Source organism: Thermobia domestica, chromosome 8 (genome assembly GCF_964235325.1).
Source record: "Thermobia domestica chromosome 8, izTheDome1.hap1.1, whole genome shotgun sequence".
Lineage (NCBI taxonomy): Eukaryota > Metazoa > Arthropoda > Insecta > Zygentoma > Lepismatidae > Thermobia > Thermobia domestica.
This window is the reverse complement of record NC_137461.1, coordinates 162,359,129-162,378,603: the sequence shown is the minus strand read 5'-3', so window position 1 is coordinate 162,378,603 and position 19,475 is coordinate 162,359,129. Positions and strand designations below refer to the sequence as shown.

The 19,475-nt window shown below is 34.8% G+C and overlaps 1 protein-coding gene across 1 annotated transcript in view; it reads left to right on the top strand.

Moving 5' to 3' along the window:
- mRNA-cap (RNA guanylyltransferase and 5'-phosphatase mRNA capping enzyme) overlaps positions 1-19,475 on the top strand; it is a 106,171-nt gene that overhangs the window by 3,578 nt on the left and 83,118 nt on the right. Inside the window, exon 2 of the mRNA XM_081769214.1 lies at positions 9,712-9,876. The gene's annotated coding sequence lies outside the window, so the exon portion shown is untranslated. The remainder of the gene's footprint in view (positions 1-9,711; positions 9,877-19,475) is intronic.

Sequence of the window (19,475 nt, the reverse complement as noted above, 5' to 3'; positions counted from 1 at the left end):
CTAGAGTTTTCGTTAAAGTATCTTTTATAAAAATATTTCTTCCTTTTAGGTTTCATTTGTGCGAGTTGCTAGAATCCTTTGGGAGTGCGGTTGCGTTAGATTTTGTTGCCGTGAGGTTTTGGAGAGCACTCCCCCGCGCCTGTTGTTAGCGTCACTTTCTTGCCTGTTATACAGCGCAGGAATATACTACAAGAACAAAGTACAGTTCATATAAAATGTTTAATTTTCACTTCACTGTTCCAATAATAAGGAATAATGAATTAATTATCTTCCAATTGAAAATACATTGGAAATATTGATGCACCCATTAATGTAAAAAGTTGATAATTATGGACAAAAATCACATTATCACGTACAATTCAGAGCAGTTGCGTGGAGTCTATTCTGCGTGGGTGTCAGTGAGGAGACAAACAAATTCCTTACCAAATTAGGCCTGACCGGAGATGCAGAGCTGTCTTGAAGAATGAGGCACCTTTTGAGTAAAAAATTCCGATGTTACGGTCTTCTGCGAATTCTGGCTGGCTACGCATTGCTTTCAAGAACTGACGTTGGAAAATACGAGGGTTGATTTAAAAGTTGATACGACAATATCGTTACACTTGAAGAAGACAGCTGTCATTTTCTACGGATCATACTACTAAAGGAAATAGGTCACTCATGACAGCTTTAATAGAAGTTGCACCTTAGATTTGTTGCAACGCATTACCAGCTAACTTAAAATTTGCACAATCCACACACACACACAAACTTCCCTCGCAGGTTGCGGACAACTATTTAGTCGAATACTATAAAATTCCGAGTGACCCATTCTTATGTTTGGATTGTTCTGTTTAAAAAGTCGGTAAATTTCTTTGATGGAACGCGTAAGAAAATGTTTCAATTTTTTTCTTTAACTTTTTGTCCTTTTTTGATCACTGTAATGAGATCGCACTTAATTGAGACTTTGCCTGGAGCATTCTAAATCATCACTGAGGTAATAGTTCAGAATTTTTATAGATCATCAGAATTTATTGGATGGCCATTTTAAGTAAACTTAAAATTTGTGTGTTTCGTAATCGTAATTTCCATCTCAGATTTCTTTGGTTTGAGAAAATGGAGGAGTAGGGGGAGGCTCATTTTAGTATTCCAGAGAGCTTTTTTGATCAAAATAATAAAAAACCAGTCAGGAAAACCTTTTATTCTTCATTTAATTAATGTGAACCACAACCATCATCAAATCATTGCACTTTTATTGTTTCCAATGTTGCTAACAGAAGCGATACTTTTTTTTTTTTTTTTTTTTTTTTGTGGAAAGCAGGTAACTAGGTCTTACCAACCTTGAAAACAGAATTTTAAAATTCGAACTGGAAGTGCCCGAAAAAAATTCGCAAACTTCGACTTTTCAGATAAACTGACGTTCATTTGTTAATTTATGTACAAGAAGATACGCATGCGCAAACCAAACTATAATAAAATATAGTTTATTTATATCCTTATGTATATACCACAACAAGAATTATAACTCTACCTGTCTCCATAGCTGAATAATGGGGCTCCGAAGTTGACCATTTTCCATGTCTTCTACACTTCATAAATTATACTCCCCGTCTTTGATGGCCCATTACTTGGCGGGAAATTTTTTTTCGACAAAACAAAAGAATATGGGTCTCTTAAAAACATGTCTAGTTGCTATAAAAAAAAGTTTCCACAATATCTGAGATGCTGATGGTACATGCTCTGCCTAAATTGAGATGAAAGGCACCTTCCGATGCGTTGTGCGTTCAGTTGCGGGAATTTCCCGATCACCTTTCACGACGGGTTTTTCCCGAAAATGCAGCCTTCTGTACATCGAAACTTCCACTAAAGTTTGAATTCAGCATTTAATAGTAAGCGTCTTCGTAACTCTGTTACTCCGCGTAGCATAGTCGCCAACCTTCGGTTTGAGCAGTCTCGTATTCGATTCCCAGTGGCGCCACTCGGTCGAGAAAAGAGTAAAACGCTTTTTCAGGCCAGATATCCTGAATGAGGTTTTCCTGGGTTTTCCTCATTCACACCAGGCAAGTGCCGGGGTGGTATCAAACTTATATGTCCCAGGCCACTTCCTTCCTTTCCTTTCCCAGGAAAGTGCTCGCCGAGGGACGTCATCCCTCATACATGACGGGCTAAATGGCCATCATTGCTGGAAGCCCAGACATCTAAATCCTAAATCTTCGGAATTCCGGGGATTAAGCTTCTTAAATTTGTCAAGAACTTTTACGCTAATAGTGGTTGATTCTATTTGAAGAGTCCCGGGTTCGATCCCAGCCCCCGCCAAGTGAACTTTGTGGTGGACAAACACCGTGTGCGTGGGTTTTCTCGGGGTTCTCCCGTTTCCTCCCACTTTCTTCATTCCACCATTTCATTCATTACTCATCATCACCGTCTCCTTTAGCCTAACCGGCATAACCGTGGGACGTAAAATTTAAAGATTTCATTTCATTTCTATTTGAAGAGTAGCAACAAATGACTGAACTAAACTGTTGTTGTTGGAAAACGAGATTTTACTGAAGAATATGTTACCATCAAAAGTAAGAAATAATATTAGTTTTACTGATGTATTTACATATTTACTGGTAGTACCAGTACCTATGGCCTTAAACCCGTCAGTCGTATGAGGGATAACGTCTCTCAGCGTCGCCGAGTCGGCGAGCACACTATTCACGGAGAGTATTTTCTAAGATATAAAATTGAATGTTTTACTTCAAATAGGCTATAAGCACAATCCATACATTAATTTGTTCTATAATTAGCTCAAGCTAAGGTAAGTTTATTTATTTATTTATTTATTTATTTAGTGCATTCAGAACTTTATAAAGGTCTTACGTTGAATGTTGTATACCTTAACATGAAAGAATGTACGTCGCCCAAGAAAAGTCCAAAATCTAATAAAAATCACTTTCAATGTGATCATTTTAGTTGTACCAATAATATAGTAAAAAAAAAAAAAAAAAAAAAAAAAAAAAAAAAAAAAAAAAAAAAAAAAAAAAAAAAAAAAGTGGGTTTTAATGTGGTTTTTCTCAAATGGGTCCAACCCGAGAGTGCCCAACATTTTTTTTTTTTTTTGGGCTAGGCCCACTTGGGCAAACCCTGCTTTGTGATGTCTGAGGATTTTGAATCATTTGCACATTTTTGTCCGTATTGGATGTTGAGGGGGCGAACACGTCTCCTAAGCTACAGAACCTGCATTCATTAGCTTCGAATGGCAATTTCTTATAGTCTTTGAATCTGCCGAGGCACGAGGTCCTTTCACATTTCGCCAGCATCTCTACACTTGTACCCCGTAGTTTGTACCAGGATGCCAACTGAGCCTGCTCAGTCAAGGTTAGACGTTGAGTCATGGTCTGCCCTATACCTGCAATGACAAAAATGAAATATTGTCTAGTAAATTATCGGAAAGGAACAAAATTCTTTTTGTTTCATGAACAGTGGTTAAGTATTGAAAATGCTATAAACAATTCTGAATAGCGACTTAAATCTCACCTGTTTTATATATATATATATATATATATATATATATATATATAGATAGATAGATAGATAGATAGATAGATAGATAGATAGCGTGAATCATGTATTTTGATATGTCCTTGTAACTTTTCAACTAATAAATGGAACACACTGAAATTTCGTACCATGAAAAGACCAATAGGGTGACATAGTTTGATATAGACTACAATACAACGAAATTAACAGTATTGCCAACCCAACATCATGTATTTTTTTAAATGCATTATGTCAGGTTATTACATATTTTAAATCTACATATGAAACGATAATACTTTTATGCAATGTTACAAACTGTGAGCATTAAAGTATCACAGACGTTAAAAAACAACCAAAATATGGAGGCTTTTACACTAACAACGCAAGTGCGACGGATGGCGCAACGCATATCCAAAGTGCCTTAAGCGTCTAATACTACGATCATCATATGACGTATTTGGAACAAGTAGAAACAAAGCTATAAAGAATTAAAAATTTAACTTTTTTCAGAGGACTTTGTTTCGAAAAGGTTCTCAACTAAATACATCTATTAATAAACATGATGACCGTGGTGGTGTTTATAGCATTTCGATATTTCAAACCGTTACGGAGATATGAGAAAAATGATAAAATTTGCTATATTGCTTAAAATGGCGTATTTTTGGGAATTTCTTAAAACAGTTGTTGCTTTCTTTTGCTTCAGTAACATCGCAACAATAGTTTTTAACAAGTGTAATTACGACAAGTCCTCGGAATTACATAATTTTGTACAGTGTTGCAAACTTTACCAGTGTTTACCGTATATCTAGAACGGTTTGAAATATCAAATTGCTGGCAACTGCATTATGATCCTTGCATGTATTGAAACAATCTCTGTGTTTAGATGGGGTACTTACACAGTTTGAAAAAACCCAACCCACATGGGCCCATGTGGGTATTTTCGGGTTTAATTTGTTTTTTTTTTTTTTTTTTTCGAAATATTTCTATGTGTTTGGGGTAAAAATGTTAAAATATTATTTACATTTCAAGACTGTCATTGTCTCAACTTGTAACAATTTTCTATTCACTGCTGTTTTGAAAGAAAAAGCCCGCAATTTTGAAATTTATTATTGGATATCCGAAAAAATCTATACAGCAAATTTAGAATGTCTTGTGCTTCTACCATCAAAATTTCAACTTAAGAAGTCCGAAAATTGCACCCTGTAGCATGGATACCTGCTATTTTGAATAATGGCCGCCATTTTAAAATTTTATGCCTCCAAAATATATACAGCTAATTTAATCTCTCGTGCTTCTACTTTGAAAATTTTAACTTGAAAGACCGAAAACTGCTCTTTGTAGCGTGGACATCCACTATTTTGAAAAAAAAAGAAAAGAAAGAAAGGGCGCCATTTTGTAATTTTACGTTGGTATGCCGAAAAAAATCTATACAGAAAATTGAGTGTCTCCAGCTTATATCCTGAAATTTACAAGACCAAAAGTTGAACACTGTGTGGTACAGGCACACAAACGAACAAATGTAGATCGAGTCATCCCAGGAACCTGTGACGTTCGCCAAATATGAATACCAAATAGCTATATTAATTTAAGAGATAATTCATCAAAATGTATTATATGAAATAAATATTTTTCAACGTAAAATGAATGGTTTTATTGTTGAAGTTCAGTTCCGGTGCTTTGTGCGTTCAATTACGGGAATTTCCCGAACACTTGTTGCAAGGCGGTTCTTTCCTGAAAATTAACCGCTTAACCTGTAATTTTCTTCGCAAAAGTTTTTTGTACGTTGAAGGTAGAGGTACGTGGAAGCAAACATTATTAAAACTGTATAAAATTTAGGCCCGAATTAGGCACTTAAAAATCACCGATTTTAAAACCACGAGTATATTCGTTCGTAATAAAAGCAGATGTATCTTATTCTTAATCTTACTTTTCGAACACTTTTTGTGTACACGAAGCGACAACGAATCTTTTAAAATATTTTATTCAGTTCGTTCAATTTATTTGAACTACAAGCTAATCAAAATTGAGATTTAAATTTTCCCGCAAGAAATATTAAAATCCCGAATATGTGCGTTCCACAATAAACATTACCAAATTACACTGGAATCTTGAGAAAAGGAAACAGTGGGAAAAATAAGTACAGTATAAGTAGATATTCCATTCAATCCACTACGAATTTTTATATTATTTTTGAAAAAAAAAAAAAAAAAATCAGAGAAATAATAGACAAATGATTTCTCGGTACAATGTAGATATGGTATTTCAGTTCCGTCATTTCGTCAATAAGCATTGGCCTCCAAAGCAAAATATTAGCCAAAAATAGGTAAATGAATCTTAACCAAGGGCGCCGGCCCTGCCCTCCCAAGCTCATGTGAGCCCCCTAGTGTATTTATTAATATACAATATTTGGCATAATTTAATGCAATTTGTCTTAACATTCTCATACATACACCTTCTGCGTCTGAGCTCCCCCCCCCCCCTTCCAATTTACAGAGAAATCGGCGCCCTTGATCTTACCCACATAGCGAACACCCATATACTCAGCCGCGTACGGCGAACACAAGGAATCGCCGTTTAAATTTATATTCAGATCTTTTTTCTTTGCACGAATATATTCGTGATCATAATTTTAGGACGAAAAAAAGAAAAAAAAAACCGTAATAATTCATGGTTGTAAGTTAAGCGGTTAATTTTAAACAATTAATAAAGATAGGCCTATAATTCATATTTTATTAAAGTGAATGTTTCAAAATGTCATAAATGAAATTAAATTTCTTCCAGCGTAAAATAAATAGTTTTATTGTTGAAGTATTCACTTCCGATGCCTTGTGGGTTCAATTGCGGGAAATTACCGAACACTTCTTTCACGACGGGTTTTCCTTGAAAATGCAGCTTGCTTTGCTGTACATCAAAACTTCCATTAATACTGAAGTTTGAATTCAGCAGTTAAAATAGTAAGCGTTACGTAGTCTTGGGAGCTCCGAGCATCAAGCTTCTTAATTTTGACACGAATTTTAACGCTATTGCTAGTGTTGATTCTACATAATGCTTATTTGAAGGGTAGCAACAAATGACTGAACTGAACTGTTGTTGGAAAACCAAATTTTACTGAATACTGTTATTACCGTGAAAGGTAAGAAATAATACTAATAGTTTTACTAATGTACTTACATATTTACTGTTAATACCGGCACCTATGATCTTAAACCTGTCAACGTATGGGGGATAACGTCCCTCGGCGGCGCCGAGTCAGGAAGCACACTATTCACGGGAAGTATTTTCTAAATTACAAAATTGTTTATTTTACTTCAAATAGACTATAAGCATAATCCACACATTAATTTGTTCTATAATTATTTCAAGCTGAGTTTTTTAAATTCATTCATTCAGTGCATTCAGAACTTTATAAAGGTCTTATGTTGAATGTTGTTGACTACCTTAACATGAAAGCATATAATTCGCCCAAAGAAAGTTCAAAATCTGATAAAAATAACTTTCAATGTATTCACCTTAGTTGTACCAATAATATACTAACAGAAAGATCAAAAACCCAGGTGGTTTTTTTCAGGCGGGTTCAATCCGAAAAAACCCGCTGGGTTTTTTCGGGCTGGGCCCACTTGGGCAAACCCTGGGTACTTATCAAAGTAGATTTTCGAAATAAAGGCTTTTGAAAAAAGTTAAATCTTCAATTCTTTGTAACTTTGTTCCTATTCATTCGAGTTAAGTTAATTTTGAGTTTAACGTCCCTTTCAACAGCGAGGTTATATGAGACGAGATCTACTTATTAACGTGGAATCTGAACCACATGAGCTCCCGCTGGAATCGAACCCGGGTCTCCCATGCCAAAGGCGTGCACGCTAACCGTTTAGCCACGAAGGAGCTCCTATTCATTCAAGATCCATTGTATCTTGAGAATAGAATTAAATATTAAAGTTCTTGAAATATATATTGAGCTACCGATTTCATTTGCGTTATTATTGCTGTAGAGGTCACATAAGTTTGGATTTTTGTGATACTAAGCGTTCTTAGTTTGCAGCACTGAATACTAAATGCGATATAAGTCTTCGTTTGACATGTAGATTTGAAATGTTAATAATCTGACGTAGTGCCTTTTTAAAATAACATATCTTTACATTAGGTTGGCAACTCTGTTAACCTAGTGGTATGGTAGACACGAGCAAAACATTTCTTCATCAATCCGTTTGAGGCCAGAAGTGCTTATGAAATTTCATACACATGACTAGCCACTTATGACTTATTTGTTCCCTTTGTCAACCTTTATAAACCAATATGACAAATGGAACAAAATATGTCATCATACCAAGGAAGGAATAATGTGCAATGGAGCTCATATATTAGGTCAGAATCCAACCCTTTGCAAAAGGTTGTGTAATATTAATAAAACATTGTCGAATCACGTATTTAGTCGATTCCACTAGTATAATCCAAACAATCCTGGATTACCCATAATTTATGGCCTGTCAAAGATACATACTGTAAACGTCCCTGTTAGATCTATTATCTCAGAACATCATCATCCTACGTACAAGTTGTCTAAATAATTTGTCAATTATTTGAAAGATTTGAATATTTCCCTTACATATTGTGTGGAAAACAACTTTGAAGTAAAACAATAGATATGCAATTTAGTTAGTACCAATAACATTAAAATGGTGTCAGGAGACATAGTCAACATATACCCATCCTTTCCTTTGCAATTAGTTTTTGAATAAGTTAATATTCTGAAAGAACAGCACGGTACGCTATTATAGACATGTAGACGACGTACTTTCCTTCTACTAGGATAATTCACAGCTTGATTTTGTACTAAATAAATTGAATGCCATCCATAGTAATTTGAGATGCACAGTTGAGAAAGAAAAGCAAACTAGTCTTACCTATTTAGATTTTAGTATAAGAAGTTCATAAGTTCATTAGTAGTGTCCACCACAAGCCTACAGCCGGCACACAGCACATCATACATTTTAAATTACTCATTCTGGAAGTACCAAAGCAGATATTTAGAAGAACTTTCTTTTTGTGTACCATTCGACTTACCTCTCTGGAAACAGACTTACAGATATTGATTGACCATTTATTGAATGAATGGGTATCCAATCCCCTTATTAATTAATTGGTATAGCCAGGTTAAAAGGGATTTACGTTTTGATAGATCTGAAACCAATACGAAAAACATAAAATGAGTAGAATTGACTATTTGTCCCACATTAAACAACAGGATTGAATAAGATCTATACTCAATACGGTTTACGTACAGCTTTGAAACCTCCCAAAACCTTAGGAAAGAACATTACCCAATTTAAGAAGAGTTACTACACGGATTTCAGTGAAAAATTGGGTATCTGTGAAATAAAATGCTGTTACCTTCAGAGTTACATATAAAACCAAAAGAAATCTGAAGGTCCGTGTCAAGGAGGATATCAGGGAGTCAAAAGCTAGAAGCCTGGTGTCAAGTCTATCGAAACATATAAAAGAAACTCAACAGAAGATAGAAGATTAAAAAATTTTATTGAGGGCCAGAAATGAAGTAGAGAGACTCGTGTTTGAAAATGTATTCATTTAAGAAAACCAAAATTAAATTTAGACAAGGGATGATGAAATGATGAATGGGAAGCAGTAATTACTAAATTCGAGCAGCATTGGCATAGCAATAAAAATACCATCACGAGCTTGCAATCTTTCGCTAGAGAAGAAAAAGTGCACAAATCGACCTCACCATATTGCAACTTGCATCACCACCATTTGACGTGTGAATATTGAACTTGAGAACGTGTATTCAAACACGGCTCTTCCCTTGGTAAGTCCGTTCCATTTTATTCTTTGGTGTTTTGATTTTTCTTTCCGTTTTTATTCTCTGTGACCAAGACATCGACAGAGAATTAGAAGTTCGGAATTACAAGTAATATTCAGGAATCACAAATCTGTAAGTAGAATGATAGAATTCATGAGCGTGACAATTTAATTTTTATACTCCCTTTCTCTACCAAAATACTGTCCCCTTATTTAAGTCTTGAAACGAAAATTCCACGTTTAAAGATATATAAATTGAACGATCCATAAAAATTTGGAGAAGCAAAAGTGAATATCTTCATATTTACTGTATTTACAAGTAACCATGTTAATTTGTGATTAGCAGTGTATGCTATTCTTAGAATATTAAATTATCGTTGTTTGTTATTTTCATTTTAGCCTTAGCTGTACCAATTGTTTTGGGCATGAACATGAATCAGAAGATATATACTCTTCGTGAGTAACATTGTACAAGATTTTACTGGATTTTCTATACTTGAATTCATCTGTGCATAGAAGTTGCAGAAGTGAATAAATCCAGCAGTTCATACTTCTCAGTTTAAGGTGAATATCTTCATTTCTATTTATTTTAGATATAGCGATTCGATCGAATAGTTCTGTCAAAAACAAAGGAAATACTTGGTTGTAAATTTCTCACATCTTACGTGCTATAGATAAAAAAAATAGCCACTCTTGGGAAGTAATGTTTTAAAATAAACTGCAGTTGATTTTATTATTATTATTATTTTTTTTTTACTAAATTTAATTGCAAATTGTAAAACTATAGAAGTTAATTTTAAAAGAAGAGTATTCGTGTTTCGATATTATTTATTTATTTATTGAACAAATTCTCAAGTACAGCATGACTTTGCCATTTTACACAGGGAAATGTTAACAAAAGAAAAAAACAGTGTCAGCAAAGAGTGTAAAAGTAATAGTATTTCGCCAAAATTCGTTTAATTGCTCTTTCAAACATCGGGTAACTCGAAAAAATGTCCTCATCTGTTTTTACTTGATTATAATAGTTCGGTTTCGTATGTTTTAATACTCGCCTTATTGCCTTTCTAATAAATTACTAAACAACCTAGATGTTTCTTTAGAATGGAATTAATTTAAGTTCGAGAATGAAATTTATGTGCGACAAGGACTAGTTACGGGCAAACTGTAGCCTAATTTGAAACAAAAATAAAATAAAATAAAAACAGAAATTCATGAAACACATTAACCATGCACATGGAATTATTTACAGAAGTGAAGAGCAGTTGTAATTTCTTCTTTTAGAGATGATAAAATTAATTGTAAAAATATGATTCCCTGTAGAAGTAGAGAACAAATATTCGTTAAATTATTGGATTTGCTTTCCATTAAATCAACAATAAATTCATGTGAAATATTTACTAGAAATCAGTCATGTACGTATACATAGCACGTATACATACATAAAGATTAGCTTACTCAGCGTTAATAAAATCTAATGTTTGAGTAAATGTATTTATAAGACTAAACACGTAATTGCATCCGGAACAGTCTTCATTGTTTAGAATTTAATTACACACAAAAATTTGGGCAAATTCTGTGGCCGTGATCTCGTAGTATGCTGTATATTAGCCAGAATATAACTTTTGTTGCGTCTTGTTAACGCTTAACTTCTTGTTCTTTAAAAGAAAAACTAGCCCAAAGTATTTTGAACACTTCGTTTATTTCAGTTCTAGATAGACATTCTGAGATAAAGACTTCAATTAGGAAACTCGGGGGGGGGGGGGGGGGCTCAGCGGTAGAGCGTTCACCTTCTGTGCTTTGAGTCCCTGGTTCGATCCCAGATCGCGCCGTGTGGACTTTGTGGTGGACAAATATCGTGCTCGTGGGCTGTCTCGGGGTTCTCCCGTTTCCTCCCAGTTTCTTCATTCCACCATTCCATTCATTTCTCATAATCACCGCCCCCTTTAGCCTAACCGGCATAACCGTGGAACGTAAAACTGAAAGATTTCATTTCATTTCAATAAGGAAACTGATTCAATGTGCATATTGGATCAGGTGAATTAGGTGTAATGAATGTATTATCTGTCAGGAAAGTAAATGTACACCTATTTTTCGAGTCTGGCATTCCTGCTCTCCATCCGTGGAGAGTATGAGAATTAAATCAATCAAATGTTTACTGAGGGGCAAAAAGAAAAGTTTAATCTGAATAAGACATTGTAGAGGGACACAAGCTGTGAATACGAACAGTGCATAATGTAAATAAAGGACGACACCAAAAGAGAAAGCCAGAAACAGCTGTTAAACTTAGAAAAAAAGAGTAAAAATTGTTGAAGTGGGAACATAAAACACAAATACAACAAATACACCGACAACTAAACGATCAACATGCCATGATCTTGGTGTAGTGGTTAAGGTGCTGGCTTACAAATGCAAAGGTCGCCAGTTCGAATCTTCGGTGAGGACTTTTTTAAAAATTTTTGTTAATAATACATGCAGCTCATGAGAGATGGTAAAAGAGGTCGTATTTAGTCTTTCGTAGCAATTATTATTGGTAATGTTTAGTACTGATAATACTTTTTGTCTTTGCGTATTGCTTTTATTCTTTTCTTTATTTCAAAAGAGAAGAATATCCGAACAAATGCCACCAAAATTCCTCATATTTTGAATGTAAACGCCATTTGCAAATAGTAAAGAATAAAAATTGAACGTTCCGATGTAGCTGCAAAAAGTAAAAAAGAAAAACATGGAAGTAGACCATACTCATGGTAATTAAAAATACAATTTCTACATGCCTTACACCTCCCGACCACGTTTCTACGTTAGCAAGTAGGAGGTTTGTGTTTAGGTTAGGCTGGTCAATACGTTTTGCAAAGGGGCCCGGGTTAGCTCTGACGCACCACAGGAGCGAGAAGAGAGCAAAACACTTCTCTCTCCTTCTGTGTCTCTATTTATCTATCTATCTGTATATATATATATATAACGCTATTTCTGAATGCCATAACCACCCTAATTTTCAGCGGATTGAGACGAAACTTGGCACAAACATTAAATGTTGAAATATCTTGAGGATTTCGTTAACCAGAATAATCAGATGAAAATGTTCAAAATGGCGGCCCTTCAAACTCTCCAAAATTTCCAAGAGAACCAAATTTCGACCATAAATAGGTATTTAGAAAGTTTGAATAACTTTTCCTCTTTTACTGAAATATTTGTGTGCAGAGACTTATTGAAATATTGGACCCGATTAATCGCATAAAGAAGGTTCATGCCCTTTCGCTGCGGTCAGGCTTTTTTTTTTTTTTTTTTTTTTTTTTGCAGGAGGGGGTTATTTTCGTATCGGAACAAGATGATTGTTAGTGATGATATGAAATTACACATTGAAAGTGAAGTAACTTGTGAAACGTGTTATTTGAAAGAATAATATAATAAATGTGCTTTCGCCTAACACAGAGAACTGTAAATCACGTATTTCGAGTTCGGGGCGTAAATGGCGAGGAATGTTATTTGATTTGCTTTTTAGTAACACATTGCATTGCAAATAAAGGTAGACAACATTAGTGGTAAGCAGTGATGAAAATTTTCCGAATTCACAAAAACATATTCCACTTATTCTTACATCGTTGTTTAGTCAAGATGTGAGGTGGAAAATTTTCTTCTATATTTTTCCGGAAAATTTTCCGTTCTTAACGAATATCATTGATTAAGTAACAATTCGTCAGTATTCATAAAATTGATTTAATTTATATATAGAAACGTTAAAAAGTGAACGATCGTTTAAAGAATCTGAAAATTTTCATGGCCCAGACAATTTTCAATATGATGTAGGAACTAGTGGAACAATTTTTCATAAATCGAAAAATTGTGTCCTGTACAATGAAAATTTTCCGGAAAATTTTCCGATTCACAAAAACATACTCCACTTATTCCTACATCGTAGTTTAGTCAAGATGTGAGGTGGAAAATTTTCTTCTATATTTTTCCGGAAAATTTTCCGTTCTTAACGAATATCAGTGATTAAGTAAAAATTCGTCAGTATTCATAAAATTGATTGAATTCATATTTAGAAACGTTATCACTGTTCACTATCACGATTCACAAAAACATACTCCTCTTGTTCCTACAGCGTTGTTTAGTTGAGATGTGAGGTGGAAAATTTACTTCTATATTTTTCCGGAAAATTTTCCGTTCTTAACGAATATCAGTGATTAAGTAACAATTCGTCACTATTCATAAAATTGATTGAATTCATATGTAGAAATGTTAGAAAGTGAAAGATCGTTTAAAGAATCTGAAAATTTTCATGGCTTAAACAATTTTCAGTACTATGTAGGAACAAGTGGAACAATTTTTCGTGAATCGAGAAATTGTCTGTCCTGTACAGTGTTGAAAATTTCCGGAAAATTTTCCGATTCATAAAAACATACTCCACTTATTCCTACATCGTTGTTTAGCCGTGATTTGAGGTGGAAAATTTTCTTCTATATTTTTCCGGAAAATTTTCTGTTCTTAACAAATATCAATGATCAAGTAACCATTCGTCAGTTTTCATAAAATCAATTGAATTCATATATAGAAATGTTAAAAAGTGAAAGATCGTTTAAAGAATCTGAAAATTTTCATGGCTTAAACAATTTTCAATACTATGTAGGAAGAAGTGGAACAATTTTTTATGAATCGAATGAATAAGTGGAGTATGTTTTTATGAATCGGAAAATATTCGTAACTTTTAATGAATTGAAATTTTAGATAATAGAATGGAATATTTGTACTCTACGAACTCGAGGTATGTTCTTTGCACTTTGCATACACACACACACACACACACACAGAGAGAGAGAGAGAGAGAGAGTAGTTGAATTGAGTTGATTTTGAGTTTAACGTCCCTTTCAACAGCGAGACTATATAAAACGGTGCCAACTGATTAACGTGGAATCCGAACTTCATGAGCTCCCGCTGGGAATCAAAGCCAGGTTTTCCATGCCAAAGGCGCGTATGCTAACCGCTTAGCAACGAAGGAGCTCGCAGAGCAAGAGAGAGAGAGAGAAACACTGTAAAATTTTATTTCCCAACTTGAAATAGACAATTTTCCGGTTCCTAAAAGGTAATTGGAAAATTATAATTTGTTGCTGACTAACTTTCCTCTACTGAAATTCAATTTTGTAGCTCTATTTGCAGTTAAATATAGTGGAAAATTTTCCACCTAACATCACTATACATAATATTCAAAATTGTCAGGCCTATGAAAAGTGTTTTCCACTTGTTTCTACAACGTGATGAAAATTTTCTGGTCTATGAAAATTCCTCTCAATTGTTTCTACAGAGCAATAAAACTTTCCGATTCACAAAAAAGTTGTTTTACTTCTTGCTTCAAAATGATGAAAATTTTCCGACCCATAAAAGTTCTTCTATTTTTCCATATAAGGCAGAAAATATTTGGATTCATGAAAAATTGTTTAACTTGTTCCTACATAGTACTGAAAATTTTCTGAGCCATGAAAATTTTAAGATTCTTTAAACGATCTTTCACTTTTTAACATTTCTATACATGAATTCAATCAATTTCATAATTGCTGAGGAATTGTTACTTGATTACTGATATTTTTTTTAGAACGGAAAATTTTCCGGAAAATTATACCGGAAAATTTTCCACCTCACATCGCTAGTGGTAAGAAAATAATAATAATAATAATAATAATAATAATAATAATAATAATAATAATAATAATAATAATAATAATAATAATAATAATAATAATAATAGGTGTTGTTTGTGGCAAGGCAATATCTTCCTCAATTCTTCTTCAAACGTAATAATTGTAACGCCATATCTCCCTTACAAACAAAATATTAGCAATTTATATCGAGAGAACGGGAAATTGTAGAGTGATGGGAGCAACGTTGGACAGTATGCACTCATAGTAATCAGAAAAATAAGCGATTTCAATGCAAAATGAACGAAGAGTCATTCTCATGGGTAGTCATGGAGCCACGGCAGAGCGCTCTTTAGGCAAAATGTCGATAACTTATATCGAGAGAACAGGAGGTGACAGTGAGATGGGACCAACGTTGGACACCGTGGACCCATAAGGCGCATCGAAAAAAATTAGGGGGGGGGGGGCGCCAGCCAGCCTTACTTATTTCCACATAATAATATAAAATAATATTGTCGAAATATACACACGAGTTAGCTAGTAATATTTCATATTATTATTATTATTATTATTATTATTATTATTATTATTATTATTATTATTATTATTATCATCGACAGCGTCTTTTCATCACGTGTGCATGTTTGACATGAAGCCAAAGAGAAGATCCATCATTCGTAGAAAGAATAAGAATAGCCAGTTACTTTAATTGTGAACGACAGCGAAAAATACAAAAAGAATGACAACCTTGGCGAAAAGAAACAATACTTTCTCTCAAATGGATAAAAAATCAAGCCGAGATTGATTAGAACTCGCATGGACGGCGCGAACAGCCAGTTCATTGTCCGCTTTTTTTTTAACTGACTCACCGAACGTGTTTTAGTAACTTACTTATTGCTAATTTTACTTGCTTCACTCGTTTAACTTGCTTTTTCTAATAACTTATAACGACAGGGACACGAACACAGAAACATCGAGGACAGTTAAAAATCATAGATGCTCTCCCGCCGGGAATCGAACCCGGGACACCATACACCAAAGGCGCACTTGCTAGTCACTAGACCACCGGTGAGGGCACTGCTCACTTTCTGTGACGTTAGGGATAACGACCACTGTATTGCCAGCTATCACTTCTGTGGGTTGTATACTATGATCACATGTTTCTTCTTTGCTGGAAGAGTTAAACCTACATTCTATGTAATACATGAGGTATTTAGACCTACATGCTCTTCATATAATGTAATAATAGGGTCATGCTGGGAATAAGAAAAAGAACATTCCTTGGACAAAACGGAAACTATTGGCATCAGAAATATTTATCTACGAGGCATGCGCAGTAGTATATTTCAGAATAGTTACTGTTTAGTTCAGTAAACGAAGAAAGGGGTATAAAAAAGCAAATATGTCGCGTCAACGAGATCGGCCAGAGTTGACAGAGGCGGAAGCAGATGTGTAGTAATACAACAACTTGGTTAAATTGATAATTGGTTCTTTATTCTGTAGTAGATCGTATCACAACTTTACGGGAGAGCAGAGAAACACTTACTAACGCTGTCATATAGTAAGCTTTAGTAACACGATCATACAGACACAAATGGATGTAACTGTGAGTACTACAACTTGGATTTAACGAAAGCCGTTTAGATATTCAGTGGTTTGCAAGGTTGTATAAGACAGAAAAAATTAAGACACAATACAATTCTTCATACCTCAGCTTCCAGTAACTAGATACATGCAATTTCTGGATAGATACTGAAACTGCTGTCGGATTTTAATACATGACGTATTGCAGGATACAAAATGCTTTGCATTACTTGTTTGTTTGTAGACAGCTACTAGCTTAGTGTTCTGAAATGTTGTGTATAAACTAGGGATAGCCAATTCCGGAATTATTACTTTTCGGACTCCCGAAAGTAAAACCGGACAAATTCCGGAATTCGGAAAATTCCGATTTTGGAATCATTCCGGAATTCGAAATCCGGAGTTTTTCTCAATTCCGGAATTTTCTAAATTCCGAATTGTTTCCGAGTTTCGAAATTATTCTGAATTCCGGAGTTTAACTGAATTTCATAATTTTCCGAAATCCGGAAAGTGAAAGTTCCGCTTCCGAAAAATGAATTTATTTTGGTTAATATGAATCGTGGCGGAAATAAGTCTTTGACCAGGTAATGGCGACTTCTTTGAAGGAAATGGGGTGTATGAGAATTCAATCTGTCATATTTGTAGTTTCGTGTGGAGAAAAAACAAACTTGTGAACCAGCGGTTTAAGAACAACTCAAGTTATTAATGTAAACTTTTCCGACTTCATAAAAGAAATATGAAAGGCATTTTGAATCGAAGAAATATAACATACAAGTTAGCAAGCGGAGACAAAGAAACCTAACGTAACCATACTAAAAACGAATCTTTTACCGCGTAGCGATCGCGGTTCAGTGGTCAAGGTGCTTGTGCGAATGCACATTGTAATTTTTTTTATACTTTAGGATTTTTGATGGCGATTGATCAGCGATAACTTATGTTTTATTATATTCAGATATTTGAATACTCGGATGTTTCAATATTTGAACTATCAAATCTTCAGGAATAATAATAATAATAATAATAATAATAATAATAATAATAATATTTCAATAATAATAATAATAATAATAATAATAAACTAATAATAATAATTATTATCTCTTAGAAGATTAAAAGCTAGGAGCTAATTATCGCTCAGGTCATACCATTACAAGCAGAAACGTGACATTTGGAAAGAATATTTCGGTTTGGTTTAATGTTGCTCACGAGAAGAGGAGTTTCTCATCTCGTTTCTAAAACAAATAAAATAACATGAGAATTAACATTTTACATTCGAGACGGGTCAAGGCTAACTCAAAATTTTCGTCTCTCTTTGGAGATGAGAATCGAGACGAGGCGAAAATATGGTAATCATTTCCCGTCTTGCCTCGATTCTCGAAATAGTGTATGTCCATTCTTTAAATAACAATTGCTCTGTAGACTGAATCTCATAGCCTATTTCGTTACATTATATTTCAGAGCTCATTGAAATATGCTCTGTGTAGGTATTTTGTAGCAAAGCTTTTATATTTACCTCTGCATATCCTAAAAATTAGTTTATTATATGCCTTACTGTTGCGTGATATTCAGTTATATTTATTACAGTTATTTTCCTTAAAACATACAGTAGAATACTTTCTACATGAAACTTCAATGCAACGTTGTAGTTTAAAATGTTGGTAGTTGCAGAGGTGTGTCTTGAATCAGTAGCGTAGCCAGGATGTGTGTTTGGGGGGGGGGGGGGCAAGTGCTGTTATAGGCACATATAGAAAAATTACAAACAAAAAATATATAAACATAAAAATATATAAAAAATTACAAACGTCAAAGTACCAAAGTACATTGTCGGACCTCTTTGGGGGGGCCCGGCACCTCCGGGCCCCCCTTCCCTACGCCACTGTCTTGAAGGTACGGAACCCTTTCCCCGAAATCTCTACTTTTAAGTAAGTTTTGCCAAATTTCAACGGCAAGCTTAAAACTTTTATTATTATTATTATTATTATTATTATTATTATTATTATTATTATTATTATTATTATTATTATTATTATTATTATTATTATTATTATATCAACACCGTGTATAATCTTTAAAAGATATACGGTTTGTATCTGAATAGTAAAAGCTAATTGACTGTCGATCTCGGTAGTCGAGAAGTCTTCAGGAGGGAAGGACATCGGTCACGTTCTGGGTTTGAGTTCCGAAGGGGCAAGTTTTCGGGCTCGAACCAAAAATTATTAAAAGTTATAGGCTTCAGCCAAACATGTTCAAAACAGCTGGGACCGGGTTTAGGCTTATCAACGGGCTCGAGCGGCTCGGCTTACAGCTCATTCACTATCGAACCGAACCAAGAAGTGAGCCGAGCCAACAGCTCAACCAACCGAGCCTATTTGAGCCATCGGCTTAGTTGAGCTGAATCGAAACGTGCCGATGGACTAATTTCAACTTAGCTGGCTTGAACAAGTTCACATGAGCCGAGTAGGGGACCCATCCCAACCGAGAAAGCTCGAGCCATCGGCTCAATTGAGCTGAGTCGATGGCTCGTTCCAACTGAGCCGGCTCGGGTCATCGGCTCATCCCAACCGAGCCGACTCGAGCTGTTCGCTCAGTTGATACGAGCCGAGCCGGTTGATATCGCTACCCGAGTTGGTCTTCTGCTTGGGCTCAAAAATTCGACAGTGAAGGTCTCAGCCTTGATTTTAAGAACAACAGTATATACTTATATTGGTGATTACGACATTTGAGGCTGTCTCGTAATAATAAAAAAACCTTGTCTTCTCGTTATCTAGACGAGACGAGATACACAAAAATTGCCCCATGAGATGCACTAAAATTACGAGACGAGACGCACCCCTGTCGTGAGCAACACTAAAAAGTATTCCACATTAGTGCTTACATTCCTCATGGCTTTCGCTTTCCAGTCTAATCAGGCCATTATTTAAAAAAGAGTTAAAACGAGCTGAATGAGCGAGC